This window comes from Anabrus simplex, chromosome 8, assembly GCF_040414725.1.
Source record: "Anabrus simplex isolate iqAnaSimp1 chromosome 8, ASM4041472v1, whole genome shotgun sequence".
Classification (NCBI taxonomy): domain Eukaryota; kingdom Metazoa; phylum Arthropoda; class Insecta; order Orthoptera; family Tettigoniidae; genus Anabrus; species Anabrus simplex.
Window position 1 is genome coordinate 226,105,693 of NC_090272.1, and position 20,816 is coordinate 226,126,508.

Sequence of the window (20,816 nt, forward strand, 5' to 3'; positions counted from 1 at the left end):
AAAAAAAAAAACAGGTCATTATTATTCCCTTATGTTTAAAGTTTCACTGCTGTCTTTAATTAAAACTTTTGCACTTGAATTTGTTTACAGCTAAAAGTCATACTCATTCCTAATGGAATATTAAGTACCATAACTTCTTAACATATCAGAAAAAAATTATCAGATAGCATACCTCTTGAACAAAAACTGTTATCCATGTATCCAAATAGTGTACCTCCCATACACATCTGTGAGGGTGAGCATGTGGGATATGTTAGGATTTGAGTTCTTCTAACAGAGTAGTCCCTCTTGCCCACAGTTGCCAAGGAAGTTTGTGGAAGGAAAAGAAAGGATAGAAATGCAGGCAAACTATTCTTCCTTCTTGACTTCAAAACTCTCTGTTCACCATCCTGCCACTCAATCCAATGTTCAGAAAACATCCAGTATTCCTCTTTCAGTGTATTCAGTATCTTTATATGCCTATATATTTATAATGTAGGGCCTAGAGAATTCAAAAATCATGGCTAGCATTTAGACCTAAAAGCTATATAAGACAAAACAGAAAAGTAACTAATAATCTACAATCTTAAATAGGTGGGTCAAAACTTTATTTTATAACTTACTATTTAATTACTGGAGACACAGATTACATCCATGTTTCTAATATTTACTATCCTTCGGTATAGTCATTGCCAACTGGGAGGGATTGTCGAATACTATTAGCACCATCCCTTTTTTGACGGTGTGAATGGAGCAGTTTGCTGTCTTAAGGAGTCCATGGAATAGTTCTGAGGTGAGTGCCATCTTAGGAATCGAGTCAGAGTCACAGGTCTTAGGTCTGGATTGTAGAACTCTTCCTGCCCTCAGTGTGCACTAAGTGTACCATTGTGCAAAAGGATGAGTGGATTCGATTTTGCTGTTTTTTGCATAGCTGGTTGCAGGTTTAGAAAAACACAATCCCAATTATACATGGGAATCACTGTATCTTTCACCTTCGTGGAAGTCTAACAAATGGTCAAACTGTGTGGTTATTTGTAATAGTGTCATTCATTCAATTGCTGTTTAAGTTTTGTCTTTTATAATCTGGCCTATGTTTCAGAAATAAAGTACAACTCTCATCCTGTCCTTAGGGCTTCAAGAGCTCTCAACTTGGAAACATTAATGTTGCCTATAGGGCTCCTAGCTGAGTCTGACACCCACTGTCATCTTTCATATTAGACCTCCCTTTCTTAACTCTTGTTCTCTTCTGACCTTGATGGTATAAGATTTTCTTGCTAAGGAAGTCATTCTGATACATTTAATGGTCCTACCTTTCCTTTTACACCCCCCCACCACACACACACACACACACACACACACACACACACACACACACACACACACACACACACACACACCCACACACCCACACACCCACACACACACACACACACACACACACACACACACACACATCAAGTAAAATTTTGCATCATCCCTGTGTGTCATTTAACTCTGTTGCTAATCTGCCCTGCCCTGTGCAACTGGAAAGATGAAGATGTTTGAAAACATACAACTGCATGTACCCCAATGCTGTGGTCAAATGGGAGGCAATATTTTACTTGAAGTTGTAGCATGAATGTAAAAGCATTAGAGAGGTGTTCCAAGTAGTGTAGTAAGCATCTATGTAGGATGACTCGACGGGCAATGGTCGACATGTAAACCACCTACATGCAATCGCATTATCTCATGAAGGATGGTCAACAAGAGCAGCTGCTCAACGTGTTGGCTGTAATCAAAACAATGTAGTTCAAACATGAAAGCAGTACAGTATAGGTTTTCCAAGAGCTACAACTGAAAATTTCAGATCAGAGGAACCCTGAACACAATGCAACCATGCTGAACAATGATCTTCAGGTAGCCAAGGTTGTCGCATTTAAACTCAAACTGGAAAGTGATCTAGAATGCAAAATAAAGCTTAAGCATCTCATTTACATTGCATGAGGCACAACTTCACTCTCAATGCCCAGGTGAGGCCAATCTCTAAATCTTAGGCTTCATGGAGTGCAGTACAGATGGGCCCTACATTATGCTGAAGTGGCATGAAGTACTTTTCACCAGTGATTTTCGCATAGGCCTTATTCCTGACAATCATCGGTAACATATTTGGAGGTAATCTGGTCTCAGACACACTGTCCACCATGTGTAGCAAGGTGGTGGTTCCCTGTTGATTTGGGGGTGGCATTATGTGGGGTCACTATATGTCATTCTTATTCATTCTGGGCAATTTCATGGATGTATGATATAGAAACAACATCCTCCGACCTATAGTGATACTATTTCGCTAGTTTTGGAGGAGAATTAAGATAATGGATGATAATGCGTGCATCCATTGTGTGGTTCTCATTAATGAATTCCTTTTTGATCACGATTCGCTCAACAAGAGTAACCGCCTTGTTTCCCGGATATGAATCCTGCTGAACACGCCTGGGATAAATTAAAGGCTGTTTTGGACATCACGGCCTACTAACATCTCTGTGAGATATACACCAAATCACCATTGAGAAGTTGAACAATTTCCGTCAACATTACCTTGATGATCTAGTGGACAGTATACCAAGATAAGTTCAGGCATGCATCAATGCAAGGGCATCTGTTACCAAGTATTAAAGGTACTGGTGTGTGCTGTATTTAGTAATTCAAATTGAGAAAGTGAATCTATTGTTGTAAAGGCTCTCATTTGTTGTTTTCTTGGGCAAATAAATAATGCTGAAATGGTACCTCTGTATGTCTCTCTTTTGTTATGTTTTGTGTTAAGTGTCTGGAACTCTATGATCTGAGGAAATGCAAAACTTTTTTCAAGTATGTATGATACTTTATCTTCCAAGAAATGTATCCCTTCCTTTTCCTCCTGTGATCAGAGTTAGAGGATGGCCATCTCATTGTCCTTCTGCTTAAAACAATAATAGTAATCATCATCATCATCATCATCATCATCATCATCATCATCATGTGTATACTCAAAGCCATAGATCCCATGTGTAGAGGATAGGAGTAAGGGTATTATTTGGAAACACTGATAATATTTTTCTTAATCTTCTCTTGTATACTTCATATTACATTGATATTGTTATTAATATATGGATCTTGAGTTTGTACATGTATTCTATTGCTAACTCAGAATTATTTGTTTGTCCATAGTCTGTCTCCTTCATAAAATCGGTACAGTATACTGTAATCACTTCTTTCAAACATTTTTCACCATTGTATTGTATAAAAGTATTGTCAGCCATGAATTAAAAGTCACACATTTCTCTGTAGCTTCTGAGTTGCTGAACCAGTTTACTCCAGACACATTACAAAACCCAAAAACTTCACTCTACATTTACTTAATATAAAGACTGTGATTATAATCTCTATAGTTCAGTTTTCTTTCTTCTTGCCTCTCAGTTATCCATTTTTCTTCTAAAATAACCACAGTTAGGACTTCTCTGCCTCTATCTTCAAAAAATATTTCCACTGTACCATTTGCCAATATTCATACCTAAGATTTATATTTATGGATGGTTTGGAGGCTAACAGGAAAGTGGATTATCTATTTATTATGTTAAAGGCATGAAGATTTCCTGACCTTAGCCATGCAGCATGTTCTCTGAAGAGCACTTTACTGTTTTGGAAACACTTCATTTTTTTAGAATCGTAGAGATGATGATATTTTCTATGATGTACGATATTGATATTTCAAGTCTGTTGTAACAGAAGCCAGTTTTTTCTTCAGTTTTGACTTAGTTAATTTACAAAGGTGAGGCTCTTCAGTCTGTTGAAACTAACTCAGTATTATATAAACTTATAGTATATTATACTGAAATCATTTCAACAGAATGGAGAACCTCACACTATCATTTGTGTTTCCCACAGCACCTGTTGATGCAAAAATTCATGACTTGCTATATGCCACAAAAGGAGACAGTAACTATTTCTTAGAGTTTCGTTACAAGTAATAAACTTCTTTCTGGTTCTGTATTGACTTTAAATACCTAAGATAAAATTGTAAAAGAATTTAATTGTATAAAGTCCACCTGTTCAATACACGTTTGCCATTTGATAAATGGTCTGTCTAAAAAGCTACATAAGACATGTTTCGACTTAGCCTAGAGGACATCATCAGCTAACATAACATAGAAAAGAAAGACATATACAAAAACAGTAATACATAAAAAACTTAAGATAAAATACAATCAACAAGTGCAATGGAAATCTATGTTTAAAATGTTCATAGCTTCAAACTTGGACAAATTTAGTTGTATGTATGGGTCCAACCATATTTAATACAACTATTGGTTGGCTGAAGGAAATACTTAAAAACTGTGAGGATTGTTAAATGTTGTTCTATTTGTCATGCTTCTGGAAATGGAGTGGAGCTTTCCTCCAGCCAACCAATAGTTGTATTAAATACAGTTGGACCCACACTTAGAACTAAATTTGTCCAAGTTTGAGCTATGAACATTTTAAACACAGATTTCCATTGCATTTGTTGAGTGTATTATATCTCAAGCCTTTTGTGTATCACTGTCTTTTTTATATATATCTTTCTTCTTTATGTTATTTTAGCTGATGATGACCTCTAGGCTAGGTCGAAACATGTCCTATGTAGCCTTTTAGACAGACCATTTATCAAGTGGCAAATGTGTATTGAACAGGTGAACTTCATACAATTAAATTCTTTTAGAATTTTATCTTAGATAGAGTTCCGTTATCGAGTCACTGTCGGGTGGAAGAGAACTACTTGAGTGACAGAATGATAAAAGTCCAAATCAAGATTGAATAGAAACCTTCTACTCCAGTGGAATGGCCATACAGGCATCTGTACACCATGTGAGGAGTGACCTTGGTATGTCTGACAGTAGCTCGAAAATGCCCATGCGAGTCCCAGAGCACCCTGACCTGGTGGTTAGCATCTAGTATAGGCTCCAGCTCAGGATTATGAAGAAAACCACAACAACATCAACAATGGAGAGGGTGGGGTTTTGTATGGCATGTGGTAGAAGAAGCAGACCTAAATCTGTAGCTTTGTACTCCAGTAGAATGGCCACAGAGACCATAATTACCTTAACACTGACTGAAAAAGCAGAAGAAATTGTGGATTTCATGCAAAGTGGAGGTATTGACATGTTGGGTCTTTCATAGGTGAAATAGAGAGATAATGGAGAAAAAGAACTGAGGAATGGATTTAAATTGTTTAGAGTGGAGCTTGCTCTGACAACACATATTGAGGCAGGTTTTGAAAAACGATTGAAGAGTGGAGCAGTGTTTATTGATCTAACAGCTGCCAGCTGATCAGTCTGGTTTTCATGAAGAGTCCCATTATGGCAGGACCCATAATGCATGAGGAGAAAAAGTCGTATTAGCAGAAGCACAATCTATGAATTCACTAACTCATAGCTACACAATACAACCAATAATTTCGGCAAATGGACAACTCCTGCCGAAGTTGCTAGTGATGTTGAAAGAAAAAATGGCAAATTTGGTCCTAATACAGAAAAAAAACTATTTACCGCACCAAATGTGTACACTTTGCCTTCAAAGTCTGGAAAACTGACCAAAGAACTTGTACAGAAATGGTTACGCAGTGTTTATTGTGAGCTAGTACCAGAGTACAGTGTTTAAGTTCTCAATTCCTGGACCGGACAGAAAGAAGAAAATATTTTAAATGCTAAAATTGGGAGTAAGAAAATCATTAATGTTCAAATAATTCTGAAAGGAGCCACTGGACATATCCAGCCATTAGATGTTTTGGGCTTCCGCATTTGGAAGCAATTTATATGTATTTTGTACGATTTAATTTTGTTAAACTTGTTAGACATCAAGGTACATTTAAGGAACAACATTTTAAAAGTGCAATCTTTGATGCATAACCAGTTCTCCACTCCGTGTTTTCGTAGCATGTGGCAGTACAGTTGGTACAAATGTGGCTATGTTAACAAGAAACCTTCACAATTTGTTAATCCAGTCGATTATTGTTTCAAAGAAGAGCCTTCCTATAATCAATGTAATACTTGTGAAAGCGACAGCGCTGTAAGATGTACATGGTGCACACAGTATCTGTGCCTTGTACACTTTTTTGTAAACAATCACTATTGCACTAATTACAACGAGTAACAAGAACTCAGGCGTGAATTCTTCAAACCTTATTGGCATCGTTGTTCAAACATCGTCCTTTGTACACTTGTTTCATGTCACATTTATGTTTTGCACATCTAATCGGGAAGTTAAGGGGAATGCGCTAACTATATACTGCCTGGCTGCTGGGACAGCTTGACACAGCCCACTTGGTTCACGTCCGCTGCTTCGCTCCTCCCTACCTCTCCGCCAAACCCCGATACTCCCGCGGCACTTCTAATTTTACGACTATTTATTTGTTCTATTTTGGCATTTAAACTTGTGCTGGGGACATACAGTTTTCACCTTAGCATTCTACTGCCTCCCATGAATATTCCTACCAAATTTCAACCGAATCTGAGTGAAACACATGTATGTGTTCCCTCGTTAGATGAAAGGTAAGGCAAGCATGGAACATAAATAGCTTGCTTTTCTAGGTCTACATCCCGAGCCTGATCCAGGTCCCTTTCAAAGCGAATAGTGGGATCTAAGACCATCACTTTGATGTCCTCTCTGTTGATGGCTACAATGTCTGCCCTCCGATTAGAGTCATCGGTAGAGACGCAGTGAACCTCCTCGTGCTCCTCCCATCCACGCTGTCTCAAGCCTTGAGCAATTTGACGATCTTACATGGTGGTGGCGGTGGTTGCGCATTAGTTCAATGCTGCAGCAGAATCCCAGCACATGTCCAAGGGTTTTTGTCTCGTTGCAGCCATTTTGGTGGCAACGAGTTGTGTTGAATGAGCTACCGGGAACCGACCTGACTGCGGTGAGGTTGCGTGTCATCTTCACTGCATTTATGTATTCAGAGGAGGACAGAGGTGATTTATGAGTCAACCAGGAGTTTGCTTTCGGGCAGTCTGAATATAACACTACTCCTTTTCCTTTATGTGGTAGCTGACACCACGACTGAAAGGATCGATTTCTCATAATTTCGTGTAGTTTTCTTCCATCAATCTTTGGGGGGGGGGGGAGACTTTCCTTTTTTATGTCAAGTCTGTGGAGTGCCATATCTTGTTCTTCAGGTAACTTCCTTACGTATGGTAGGTGAATGTCCTGAACATGGAGTAAGCGATTACAAATGTTGTAATGCTGTATATTAGCTTCCCATTCTGCACAAATTATTCCCATCCCTCTGACCTTTCTGGCACTATACAGCATCGAATTTGGAGTATCATCAGGCAGCATCATTATTTATTTTACAGAACTTCTTATAATTTTGTCCAGATCTTTAAGGAAAGTGTTTGATAGTTGTGTCAGAGGGGCACATTGTAGAGGATTGATCAAACCCGGCCAAACAAACTCGTTAATAATCTTGATCTTTTGCTCTGGTTTTAGAAGTTTTGTTTTTACCAGATTATTTAAGTCAGAAGTTATTGTGCTTATTAGTTTATGTCTGTCAAGAAAGATTTCATTGTTGAAGTCAATTCCTAAATACTTGATTCGTTCATTGTTTGTTTTTATCGATGGGATTATTGATCCTTCGACTGTAGTGATGTTTCCTTCAGTTAATTTTCCTTTCTTCAGGATTATAGATTTGCTTTTAAGAGGATGGATATGTAAACCAATTTCTGCAAAGCTGCTTTCAGCCAAATTTAACAAGGTAGTAGCATCATTTTCAGTTTTGCTGAGTATGACTAGGTCATCTACGAAAGCAACTGGCGATAACGACGGTAGATCATCAGATAAAATATAGCCATAACGTTGGGATATGTCATGGTCAGTGAGATTTTGTATTACAGTATTGATTGCTGAATTGAACAGCAGTGGTGAGATAGGGGACCCTTGCGCTACGCCACACTTAATTTTGATGGGTTTTGATTTCTTATGGTCAGCTTCCACTTGAATTGTGTTCTTTGTAAGAAATGCTTCAATTAACGTACATATGTTAGGAGGAATTTTAGATTGTCGAAGAGATCATTTGATATGTTCATGTGCAATAGAGTCAAATGCTTTTGTGACATCTAAAAAATATAACGCAACAATCCTTTTTGTTGCGTTTCGCATCCTGGAGGCAACCATTCACGAGGAAAGCGTTGACATGAGTACCAGGTGATGGCACGAAGCCACGCTGGTGAGGACTTAGTGTGACATATGAACGCAGTCTCATATCTAGTACTTGTTCAGTTATTCTCCTAATCACTGAATATATGGTTATAAGTTTCCATTCTTTAATATCATTTATGTCTCCACCCTTATGTATTAAAACTGTTCTGGCCATTTTAAGTTTTGAAGGTACGTAGGAGAAATGAAGCATCGTGTTGATGAGTAACGTCAGAAATTTAGTATCCTTGAGGTGCCGTACTACACGAACTGTAACATTATCTGGGCCTGGTGAGGTGTCAACTTTAATGTTATATAATGCCTTATGGACATCATCTACTGAAATATTAATATCAGCAGGTAAGTCAGTGCTTTTTTCCACAAGAGATAGAGGAGAATTGTTATTTTCGGTACCAAAAGTCTTTTCAAAATGATCCTAAATCATAGTTATTGGGATTTTACAAGAATGGGCCTTATTAGTTTTGTCCAAAATTTTACGAGCAATTTTCCACCTCTGATTATAGAAATTATATTGGGCTACCTTGTAGGCATAACGCTCTCTTCTTAAAAAGAATTCAACCCCTTTTTTAGTCTTTTTCACCCCTCTCCGGGTGGATTTTCCAAAAACAAAATAATACATGTTTCTTTATTTTTAAAGAAGATTCAGAATACCAATTTTAACATCTGTAACATCTTCAGTTTCTGAGATATAAATATCCTCATAAAAATAATTCAACCTTTTCATCCACGCCCACCTAATGGATTTTCTGAAAACAAAAAATATGTGTTTCTTTATATCTAAAGGAGCTTTCAAATATCAATATTCCCCATTAAGGGATTCAAACCTTTTTTCAGTCATTTTCACCCCTCCCCCTTAAATAGATTTTCCAAAAACAAAAACAAAAAAATATATATTTCTTAAAGGAGACTACAAATACCAGTTTTTACATCTGTAACATGTTAAGTTTTTGAGATATAATCATTTTAAATATTCACCCCATTTTCACTTCTTTTAACCACCCTATAAGTGGATTTTCCAAAAACAAAAAAGTGTATTTCTTTATTTTTAAAGGAGATTCCAAATACCAATTTTTACATCTGTAAAATGTTGAGTTTTTGAGATATACCCTCATATTAAAAATTCACCCCATTTTTTACTTCTTTTCACCTCCCGTTAAGTGGATTTTCTGAAAACAACAAATAGCGTTTCTTTCTTTTTAGAGGAGATTCCATGTATCAATTTTCATATGTGCAACATCTTCAGTTTTTGAGATATAAGTATCCTCATAAGAATGATTCAATCCATTTTTCACTTATTTTTGTCCCCCTTAAGTGGATTTTTCAAAAACAAAAGAATAAGTGTGTTTTTATTTTTAAAGGAGATTCCAAATACCAATTTTCACATCTTTAAACTGTTAAGTTTACTCATACTCTTTTTAAAAATTCACCCCTTTTTTCACCCCCCCCCCCCCTTAATGACGGAATATCCAAAATTTCTCCCTTAGTGAGCACCTACACTGAAATATAAACGTGTCCCCAAAATGTAATTTTTTTATGTGCAGTAGTTCTGGCTTGGCAATGATGAATCAGTCAGTCAGGGCATGTTATTTTATATACATATACTAGCAGTTACCTACAGCTTCGCTCACGTGGATTTCGTAATTTGAAAAAGTAATCATTCTTCAATACTGTTATCTGAAAATCCCTAAAATATAAAAACTCACCATAAAATTGAGTTTCATTTACCCCAGAAACTCTTTGTAAACCATGTTTGTATTATTGCCTATTGCGGCTAAGATGACCATGCAACATAGAACTGTACATATGAGAAACAGTCTTCTCTCAAGTTGAAAACAAACATTACATGTTTCTTTATTTTTAAAGAAGATTCCAAATACCTATTTCCAAGCCTGTAACACCTTCAGTTTTTGAGATATAGGTATCCCCATAAAAAATAACTCACCCCCTTTATCAGTCCTTCCCCCCAACCCCAACCCCACCAAAGTGGATTTTCCAAAAAACAAAAAACAAATACATGTTTCCTTATTTTTAAAGGAGATTCTAAATACCGATTTTCACATCTGTAACATTTTCAGTTTTTAAGATATAAGAATCCTCATTTAAAAAAATTCAACTCGATTTTCACTTCTTTTCACTCCTGTTAGGTGCTTTTTCCAAAAGCAAAAAAATGCATGTTTCTGTATTTTTAAAAGACTTTCCAAATACCAAGTTTCATGTCTGTAACATGTTAAGGTTTTGGCATATACCACAGATATACTGGTACTCATTTTATAACATCACACGCTTTTCCAATTCAATTCAGCCCCTTAAATGGATTTTCTAAAAACAAAAAAATTTGTGTTCCTTTATTTTTAAAGAAGATTCCAAATATCAATTGTCACGTCCACAGTTTTTGATATATAACTATCCTCATAAAAGGAATTAAACTCGTTTTTCAATTCATTTACCCCCCCCCTTAATTGGAATTTTTGAAAACAAAAGAATACATGTTTCTTTATTTTTAAAGGAGATTCCAAATACAAATGTTTACATCAGTAACGTCTTCAGTATTTGATATATATAAGTATCCTCATAAACAGAATTCAACACTGTCTTCACTTCTTTTCACCCACTCCAGCCCCTTAATTGGATTTACTGAAAACAAAAAATACATGTTCTTTATTTTTAAAGAAGATTCCAAATACAAATTTTCATGTTTGTAACATCTTTGGCTTTTTTGGGTATAAGTATCCACATAAAAGGAATTCAATCCCTTTTTTAGTTTTTGAGATGTCAGTATCCTAATAAAAATAATTCAACCCCTTTCAGTCCTTTTTACCTCCTTAAGTGTTTTTCCAAAAACAAAAGAATACTTGTTACTTCATTTTTTAAATAGATTAAAAATACCAATTTTGATGTCTGTAACAGGTTCAGTTTTTGAGATATACTGTAGATATACTCATTTTAAAAATCCACCCATTTTAACACTTCCGCTTAAGTGGATTTTCAGAAAACAAATTATGTGTTTTCCTTTAACTTTTACAGGATATTCCAAATACCAATTTTCATGTCTGTAACATGTTAAGTTTTTGAGATGTACTGTAGATATACTCATTTTAAAAATTCACCCCCTTTGTCACTCCTGTTCCTCCCCCCCCCCCCCCCCCAAGTAGATTTTCCTAAAACAAAAACTATGCATTTCTTTATTTTAAAAAGAGATTCCAAATACCAATTTTCATGACTGTAACATCTTCAGTTTTTTGAGATATAAGCATCCTCATATAAGGTCTTCAACCAATTTTTCATCTTTTTTCACCTCCCTCGCCCCCTCCCACCGATGGGATTTTCTGAAAACAAAAAAATACGTGTTTCTTTATTTTTAAAGGAGATTCCAAATACCACTTTTCACATCTTCAGACTGTTAAGTTTTTGAGATATAGATGCACTCATTTTAAAAGTTCACCCCATTTTTATCCTTTAGCAATGGAATATCCAAAAATCCTCCCTTAGTAATATAAATGTATCCCCAAAATTTTATTTCTTTTTATGTCCAGTAGTTTTGGCTCGGCGATGATGAATCAGTCTTTTATTCAGTCAGTCAGTCAGGACATGATATTTTATACATATAGATGGATTTGTTAAGGCACCTGACCGTAAGCTCATTATGGTGCAATACATACCAGGTATTCATAATACAAATTTATTCATACTAGTATTACAAGTTTGTAATATCTAATCAATACAGGGCAGTAATTTAGGTTACATGAATAGATCCAAAGAACAAAGATATTACATTTATGTTATTAATGAATTAGATTCTACATCCTACATAATATTATTATTATTATTATTATTATTATTATTATTATTATTATTATTATTGATTTAAGCCCACTAAGGAGCGCTGATGACTAGTTCTTCCTCGATGCACTTCTTTGTTCCCAATATCTCTTGAGCCCTGCTGATAATTTCTCCTTTCTCTTCTGTGAAAGGGGCTTCCGATTTCTAGGAACTCTAGGTGGTGGGGTCCAAGACTGTACCATAGCACAAAATTTGGAACGATCTTCTATATCAATGTCTGAAATCCCAGCCGAATCCAAGTCCTTCTGTACTTCATTAACCCACAAGCTTCCAGTCTTATAGCTTTTAACCAAAGAAAAGATCTTCTTGGTAAGCCTGTTGCTGTCCATTCGTTGTAGGTGTCCGTAGAACTTGAGCCTCCTACGTCGCATGCTGGTATTGGCTGATTCTAACTGTCGAGCCGGGCTGAGTGGCTCAGACGGTTAAGGCGCTGGCCTTCTAACCCCAACTTGGCAGGTTCGATCCTGGCTCAGTCTGGTGGTATTTGAAGGTGCTCAAATACGACAGCCTCATGTCGGTAGATTTACTGCCACGTAAAAGAACTCCTGCGGGACTAAATTCCGGCACCTTGACGTCTCCGAAGACCTTAAAAAGTAGTTAGTGGGACGTAAAACAAATAACATTATTATTAACTGTCGATACAGCTCAGAGTTCGATTTAAGTCTGCAGGTTCCATCTGGGAGCAATCTCGGTCCATGAATTTTCCTGAGGATATGTCTTTCGGCTTTCTCTAGATCATCCATGGTGTCTTTTTTGTTCATCAGGAGGGTCTCTGAGGCGTACAAAAACTGTGGTCTGACAACAGTTTTGTAATGACAGATCTTAGCACTTTTCGAAATGCACCTCTTATTATAATGGTTGTGGGATAGTTGGTACGCTGCATTGAGTTTGTTACACCTTTCTAGGATGGATGTACCGTCTCTACCATTGGGGTGGACCCATTCACCAAGGTAGCGGAAGCGACTGACTTTCCCAATCGTTCCATGTATGGTCCTCAAAGGGGGGTTTCCAGGATGCCGAGTCTCAAAGTACTTAGTTTTGTCGTACGATATGTGTAATCCTGCCTTCACCGCTATCTCATGTAGGGCTTCGATAGCAATGACAGCATCCTTAGAGTTGTTGGTTAGGATTGCAATGTCATCTGCGAATGCTAGGCACCTGATCTCAATCTTTCGGGTCCCGGCTCCAATGGCAAAACTGGTTTGATTTCTAGATTCCTCAGTGTGCATTCCCAGTTCTTGATGACTTTATCAAGCACTAGATTAAACAGAATGGGTGAGAGGCCATCACCCTGTCATACTCCAGTTTTTATCTTGAAACTCCGAGATAGTTCTCCCCTGAACTTCACCTTAGATGTTGTATCCGTAAGAGTCTGTTGGATGAGGGTGCGTGTGTTGTAATCAACACCTCGTTCTTGGAGTACGGAGAAGAGTGTCTGGCGGTCGATGGAATCATAAGCTTTTTTAAAGTCGACGAAAACCACAGCGATGTTCATACTCCTTACTTGTTTTAGTTGGAGAATGGTTTTTAGGTTGAAGATCTGCTCAGTACAGGACCGTCCCCGCCGAAATCCTCTTTGATATTCACCAATCGTTCGATCACATTGGCTTTCTACATTGTCCAGTAAAATCCTTGACAGCACTTTGTATGCTACTGACAGCAGAGATATCCCTCGGTAGTTGTTGACATCACTGCGGTCACCTTTTTTATGTAAAGGGTGTATGATAGCTGATTTCCAGTCATCAGGGATCCTGCCAGTCTCCCAGCAGTCTATCAAGATCTGGTGTATGGCCTCTGTGATCGTATTTCCACCTGCTTTTAGAGCTTCCGCAATGATGCCATCTTCCCCGGGTGCCTTGCAGTTCTTAAGATGCCCGATGGCATTAGCAACTTGCTGCATTGTTGGTGGGTTAGATGGGAGATGTATCTCTGGAAGATCTTCAACAGGTAATCTTTCCATGGGCTCTTCGCAATTGAGCAGCTGCTCAAAGTAGTTTGCCAATAGTTCCCCGATCCGGCGGTTACTCCCCGTCTGTATTCTTAAAGTGAAGACATTGTGGTTTATAACCCAAGAGTTCCTCTTTGAAGGCCCAATAAAAGTTTCTGGTGTTGTACATTTTGAATTCTTCATCTAACTTCTCCAGTCTTGACCGATCGTAAGATCTTTTCACACATCTGATGGTCTTACTCGACAGTTTCCGCATAATTCTGAAATTCTCCCAGTCTTCCTACATATTATGATCCTGTACAAGAAATTATTTTGAATATCTGTATATATGGCTTTAAGTAAAAAAATCTAATCCACATCTTACAATTTCAAAATAAGTTTTCCTCTTTTTTTTTTTTTTTTTTTTTTTTTAGTGATGTTTATCAAAATTTGTGAAACATTTCCTAATGTGTATTTGTATTTTCTGCCATATTACCAGAAAATACACTGTACTACTTTATCAAAACATTTTATGAATACAGTGTGGATTCTCTTTAATGCATCAGTAAGCAGGAAATAATTAGGATAGTATGATAGTTATTTAGCAACTTACTTCAAAGTAAATTATTCTAGATAAATAATGACTTGTCTTTGCCCAGATCTAATGCAAGATTCAAGAAAGCATAGTGTGAAATGACATACATGAGTAGTTATAATTTATCTATAAACTTTAGGCTGTACCGAGTACAATCTTTGATCCTTAAAGTTGCTAAGATGGCATATAGAGTGTATCAGTTCATCTTTACAATTCATTTTAGTAACTGGAGATAAAGGAATGATTTTTCCTATTAATTATTAAGTAAGTCTGGCTCCATGGCTAAATGGTCTGTGTGCTGGCCTCTCGTCACAGGGTCCCGGGTTCGATTCCCCGCAGGGTTGGGAATTTTAACCATCATTGGTTAATTTTGCTGGCACGGCGACTGGGTGTATGTGTCGTCTTCACCATCATTTCATCCTCATCACGACACGCAGGTCGCCTACGGGTGTCAAGTCAAAAGACCTGAACTTGGCAAGCCGAACTTGTCCTCAGACACTCCCGGCACTAAAAGCCATACGCCATTTCATTAAGTAAACTTAAAAGGTGGAGAGAGGCCATTGTTTTGTGTAGGCTGTAGATTCATGACCTTCTAGCCAGGTTGTTCGATGCTGGCACCAGAATTGCTTTCACATGGCTTTCAAACCTAGATAGTTGTTTTAAAGTGGGCTTTGTCTTCTATTTTATAACTAGTTTCTTAAATTGTGTGTCCAGACTTGTGTCCAATAAAATGTTAACATTATATACTGGGAAGACCAAATCTGTGACAAGGATAATCTACCACTTATGATTCCAATTTTTAATAATCTGTTCATGGGTATACACTTGTTTATAGCACAAATAATTATTTGTTTCTTCCAGATGAAATGTTTCCAGTATAAGTTTTATCATCTAAAATAGGATGGTAAAATCTGTAGAAGAAATTTCATGTTAACATATCTTTATGAATAAGAACTGCGAACTGTACAGCAGTTGATATTTACTGTAGTTGGTTTAGTTCTGAATTATTTTGAACATAACATTAAGCTGTGAACTTCAAAACTAAGTCCCATTGCAGTTTTAAATTTGTTAGCATTCAAAATATTACAGTAAGTTATGTGCTGCTACTTGACAAAGATTTTCAGAATGTCCATGGGATTCAAAACCTATGACAACCTTGGGACTTGAACTGATATGACATTGCTTCCACTTTATTTGTGGAGACTTCTCTCTTTCTTCAAAGGGTTAGATCACTTCCATTTTTCTTCTATGGTTTGTATTATGAGGATCTGAGAATTCTATTGTTTTGTCCCTTAAATCAATACCTCCAAAGAGTCTATCCACTCTATGTGCAACGCAGCGTGACCAAGAGATGATTTAACCTAAAGGAGCTCCAAAGGAGTTGAAGATATCCCACAAATGAAACAGAAGTCGATCCCCACTATGACTGCTAGTGAGTACCTCACAATGACTATCTGACTGTGTACATTGTTACTCTATGGAATTTAATTACCTATGTAATCTAATCATTGTGTAATATTGTGTGTATGGCCATTGGCTGCAATAAATTATTATATTATATTTAATATGCAGTACCAGCAGAGGTATGAAAACTGGCCAAATGCCACATGACTGTTGGGATTTGAATTGATAGCTTGTGTTGTGAGTTGGATGTGGCTATCAGTGGCTGTCTTGAGCAGACCCCTAGCGAGATACCTCCTTGGCTAGTTCCACGACTGGATATACAGTTAGGTCTACTCTGTGGACCTAAGGTGAACACGGATGCCTCTGTTCATTGGAGGTACAGTATTTCCAGGACTTCGCTCACCAGTTTCCGGACTCATGACTGGTCTTCACATACGGTTCTAAGATAGCAGAGAATGTTGGATGCTCCTTCGTCTCCAATGATGTCATCACCAAGATCTTACTTCTTACTGTCTGTAGCGTTTATACTACAGAGCTCTTCGCCTCCTTAGAAGCTCTGCGGTTTGTGCTGAATCACGAAATGAGATCACTTTCTCATGTGTACTGACTCATTAAGCTCTCTGCAGTTCCTTGATACCTCTTTCCTGCAATACCCACTGATGCAGCAGATTCATGACCTTCTAGCCAGGTTGTGCAATGCTGGCATCAGAATCACTTTCATGTGGCTTCTAAGCCATGTGGGGATTGCGGAGAGTGAACTTGCAGACCAAGATGCAAAAGAAGCGGTACTTTTACCATCTACAGTAGACCTATGACAGCACCTGCTAGGAACATTTGTTCTCATGTAGCTATCATCTTGCATTTGGAGCATAGTGGCTTCAAACCCACTGTCGGTAACTCTGAAGTTTTTTTCCTGTGGTTTCCCATTTTCACACCAGACAAATGCTGGGGCTGTATCTTAATTAAGGCCACAATCGCCTCCTTCCCACTACTAACCCTTTCCTATCCCATTGTCTCCATGAGACCTATCTCTGTCGGTGCAACGTCAGGCAAATTGTAAATAATAAAATATTCGTTCTCAGCTACATCCAACTATCTTGGCATCCTGGGAATTGGAGTGGATAGTTATCCAAACTCCTAACAAACTGAGAGCAATTAAGAAGATAAATGCCGCGTGGTGGTCCATTTTCCAGCCTTCACGGAGAGAGGCCATTGTTTTGTGGAGGCTGAGGATAGGTCATGGAAGGCCTACTGTACACACTCTTACCTCCTAAAGAGGGTGTTCTTGTGGTGCTGAACTCACCGTGGCCCACATCCCCACAGAGTGCATGGATCTCTCTGACCTAAGATGGAACTTCAGCCTGCAGGAGACACTCGAACTCAAACGAGCTGGACAAGAACACTGCTCATTTCATAATTTGCTTTATGTGCAAGAGTAGATTAATAAAGCATATACAGATTTCAAGTGGTTATTCAGGGAACTTATGTTCCTTTTTTGATGTGCGTGTGTTCTTTTTAAACTAACACATTTTTTAATTTTAATTTTATTTTTAATACCTAATTGAACTTCCTCATAAAACAAAAATCACCACCACCACCACCACCACTCAAGGAGGCATTCTTTCTTCTAGCTAGTTTCTGAAACTCTGCATTTAAGGCAGACACCTTTTGATCTTTCCCTTTTCATTTTTTATTTTATTTTTTCTTCTGCTATTTGCAATGACTCATACGATAATCATCTGATATTCTCGTTCTTTTTCTTGGGAATATGTTTTTCTGCTGTCTTCTTAACAACACAGGACACTTCATACCAAAGCTCTTCTGGGACTCTGCCTCTTAAATTTAGTCCATTAAATCTGTTCCTAACATATACTGTATATTTATGAGGTATACTATTTAGGTCATATCTTCATGATGGTATGACTTTGTTTACCCCTTTCATTTTAAGTTGGAATTTGGAAATTAAGAGCTTGTGATCTGATCCACATCTGACTACAAAGTATTGTCAGTCTGATTCTGATATTGACTATCTGGCAAGGTCCAGGTGTATAGACGACGTTTGGGCAATTTAAGCAGTGTTTTGGTAATGACCAATGAGTTTTCTTCACAGAATTTTAGGAGTTTCTGCACGCTTTGTTTGTTGTATTGTAGCCAGATTTTCCTGTTATGCCATCTACAATTTGATTTCTTACTTTGCCAATCCAGTTGCCAATAATGAAGATGACATCTTTTTTATGTCAACTGTAGTATTTCTCCTAAATTATCATGGAACTGGTGAATATTTTCTTCTTCAGCTTCGGCAGTTGGAGCATGAACTTGTATGACTGTTATGTTAAAACGATGGCCTTGAAAACATACGTACCAAGCTTGATAGTTGCAGTCGCTTAAGTGTGGCCAATGTCCAGTATTCCAGTATTCGGGAGATAGTGTGTTCGAACCCTACTGTTGGCAGCCCTGAAGATGGTTTTCCATGGTTGCCCATTTTCACACCAGGCAAATGCTGGGGCTGTACCTTATTAAGGCCACAGCTGCTTCCTTCCCACTCCTAGCCCTTTTCTGTCTCATCGTCGTCCTAAGACCTATCTGTGTTGATACGACGCAAACCAACATACTGACATCATTCTATCGGTTTTAAAGTTGTACCCTATTACTAACTATGAGGTCAACTCAATTTTTTCTTGGGTTTTCCTGTCCAGAATAGTATGACATGTAGTTATCCATAGCATATTCACCCACAGCAGTCCATCTCACTTCACTTATTCACAAGCAACACACAGGAGGCTCGCCTGACTCCTGTGAATAATGGGCAAAGTCTACGGTATTAGAAGCAGGTAGGGCTTAAGAAGATAGCTCAACAAAGAAAGAAACAGATTGTCTGTTTGGAATGAGGAGATTCATTTTGATTCACTAAATGTCAGAACAACAACTGGCAAAAATGGGTGGGAATCATGGAATTAATGAGAGCAAGAAGGCTGGACATATTATGCTTACAGGAAACTGAATGGAAGGATCAGCAAGCAAGGGAACTGAGGGAAGGTTTCAAGCTGTTCTATGTTGGTCAAGATGGCAGGAGAAATGGTGTTGGAATCATACTGAGCCCTAGATTGAAGAAGAGAGTTACAGAAGTAACTAGAACATCAGACAGGATTATAGGGTTACACATAGCATTGGAAGGAGGAAGTTTTTAGTGTAGCAAGTGCACATGGACCTCTGTCAGGTTGTAACGATGAAGAGAAAGATGCATTTTGGGATGATCTGAGTTGTAGAAGGAAAAGTATACGATTAACTGAAAAGTTAATATCTTGTGGTGACCTAGATGGACACGTGGGAGAGAGCAATGAGAGCTCCAAGGGAGTACAGGGTGTGCAAGGACTTGGTGTGAGAAATGACAAATTATGATTATGGTGGTAGTGGTGATTATTGTTGTAAGAGTAAGTAGATAAATGACAAAGGCCAGATGATTATTAACTTCACAGTTGATGCTGATCTTGCAATACTGAACACCTTCTTTAAGAAGCTGCTAAACCAAAGAATAACCTACAAAAGCAGAGGCAGAGAATCACACATTTACTTAATTCTCTATTGTAGATTGGATATAAGCAAAATAAATTATTTCAAGGTGCTGCCTGGAGAAACGGTGAGCCATCAACATAGACCTGTTGTTTGCTGCCATAAAATGGCAGATACAAAGCTGAAGAATAATAAAGACATTACAAAGACAAGATGGTGGCTGCTGAATGATAGAACTTAGAAGAATAGATCCATGCAAAGAGTGAATGAAGAGGTGATGATGGACGATGTGGAGAAAACATGGGAAAATATATTCCCTAAAATTCAGAAGGTTGGAGAGAAAGTTCTTAGTCAAATATCAGAAGAAAGACAAGAAAACAATAGGACCTGTGAAAGAAGCTTTGGGTAATTTGGTTCAAAACTGTAGATTTTTGTCTAAACATAATATACCTCAACACTGAACCATGGAAAACCATTGTTTGAACCATAAACTCACCCAGTTTCTTGTTAATGAATTCCATATGACAATCTTTCTAGTAAGCAAAGTGGTCTCCTGTGATGCACCCAATAAAACTGGGTATACTGGTCACAAAGTCCCATTCAATGACAGCATGGACAACCAGAGGCACCTGTTTGTGGTTAAAATGTTTGCCTAAGTTTGTAATTTTAAAATGTCATTTCGGTACATTTTTTGTTATATTTATTTTATTTCATCAATAATTTCGCTAAATTTTGTTTCCACTTTTTGGCAATAAAGCTGAACCAAATGGTAGTTGACAGCATATTTGCGGCAAAACATCATATTTTGTTTTTACTTATGTACAAGAAATATGAAAGTTATTATTATTTTGCTGAAAACTTATATATCAAAGCAAGAATATTTGGAAAAATATCCTGCCACTTGAACAAATAGGATCTGGCCTACATACTGTATTTACACATCAGTCTTAAAAATACAGAGATACCGTGAGTTCCATATTACTGGGAGTCAGGGCTGTACTCTTGTCACATGTTATATTACAGTATGATGTAAATGGCCTCTCACTATATCAGCATTACTGACTGGGATCCGTAAAACCTTCACTGCAGCTTCCACAAAATGCCCATATGCTCATTTCAAGGAAAGAAGAATGGCAATCACATCAATATATTTACCTGCTCTTCATGAACTACAAACTAGATCCCTAAACACAGATACTGTGATGTTGAAAGTTCTCATAGGATTGTGGAGAGACTTCATGATGTTTTAAATCATGTTTCCTAATGCTTCTTTAATCCAAAAGCGATTCTATATAATTTCGTCAGTTATTCAGCCAACGAGTCGGACAAATTATTATAGTTATTTCGTGATTTTGCTTA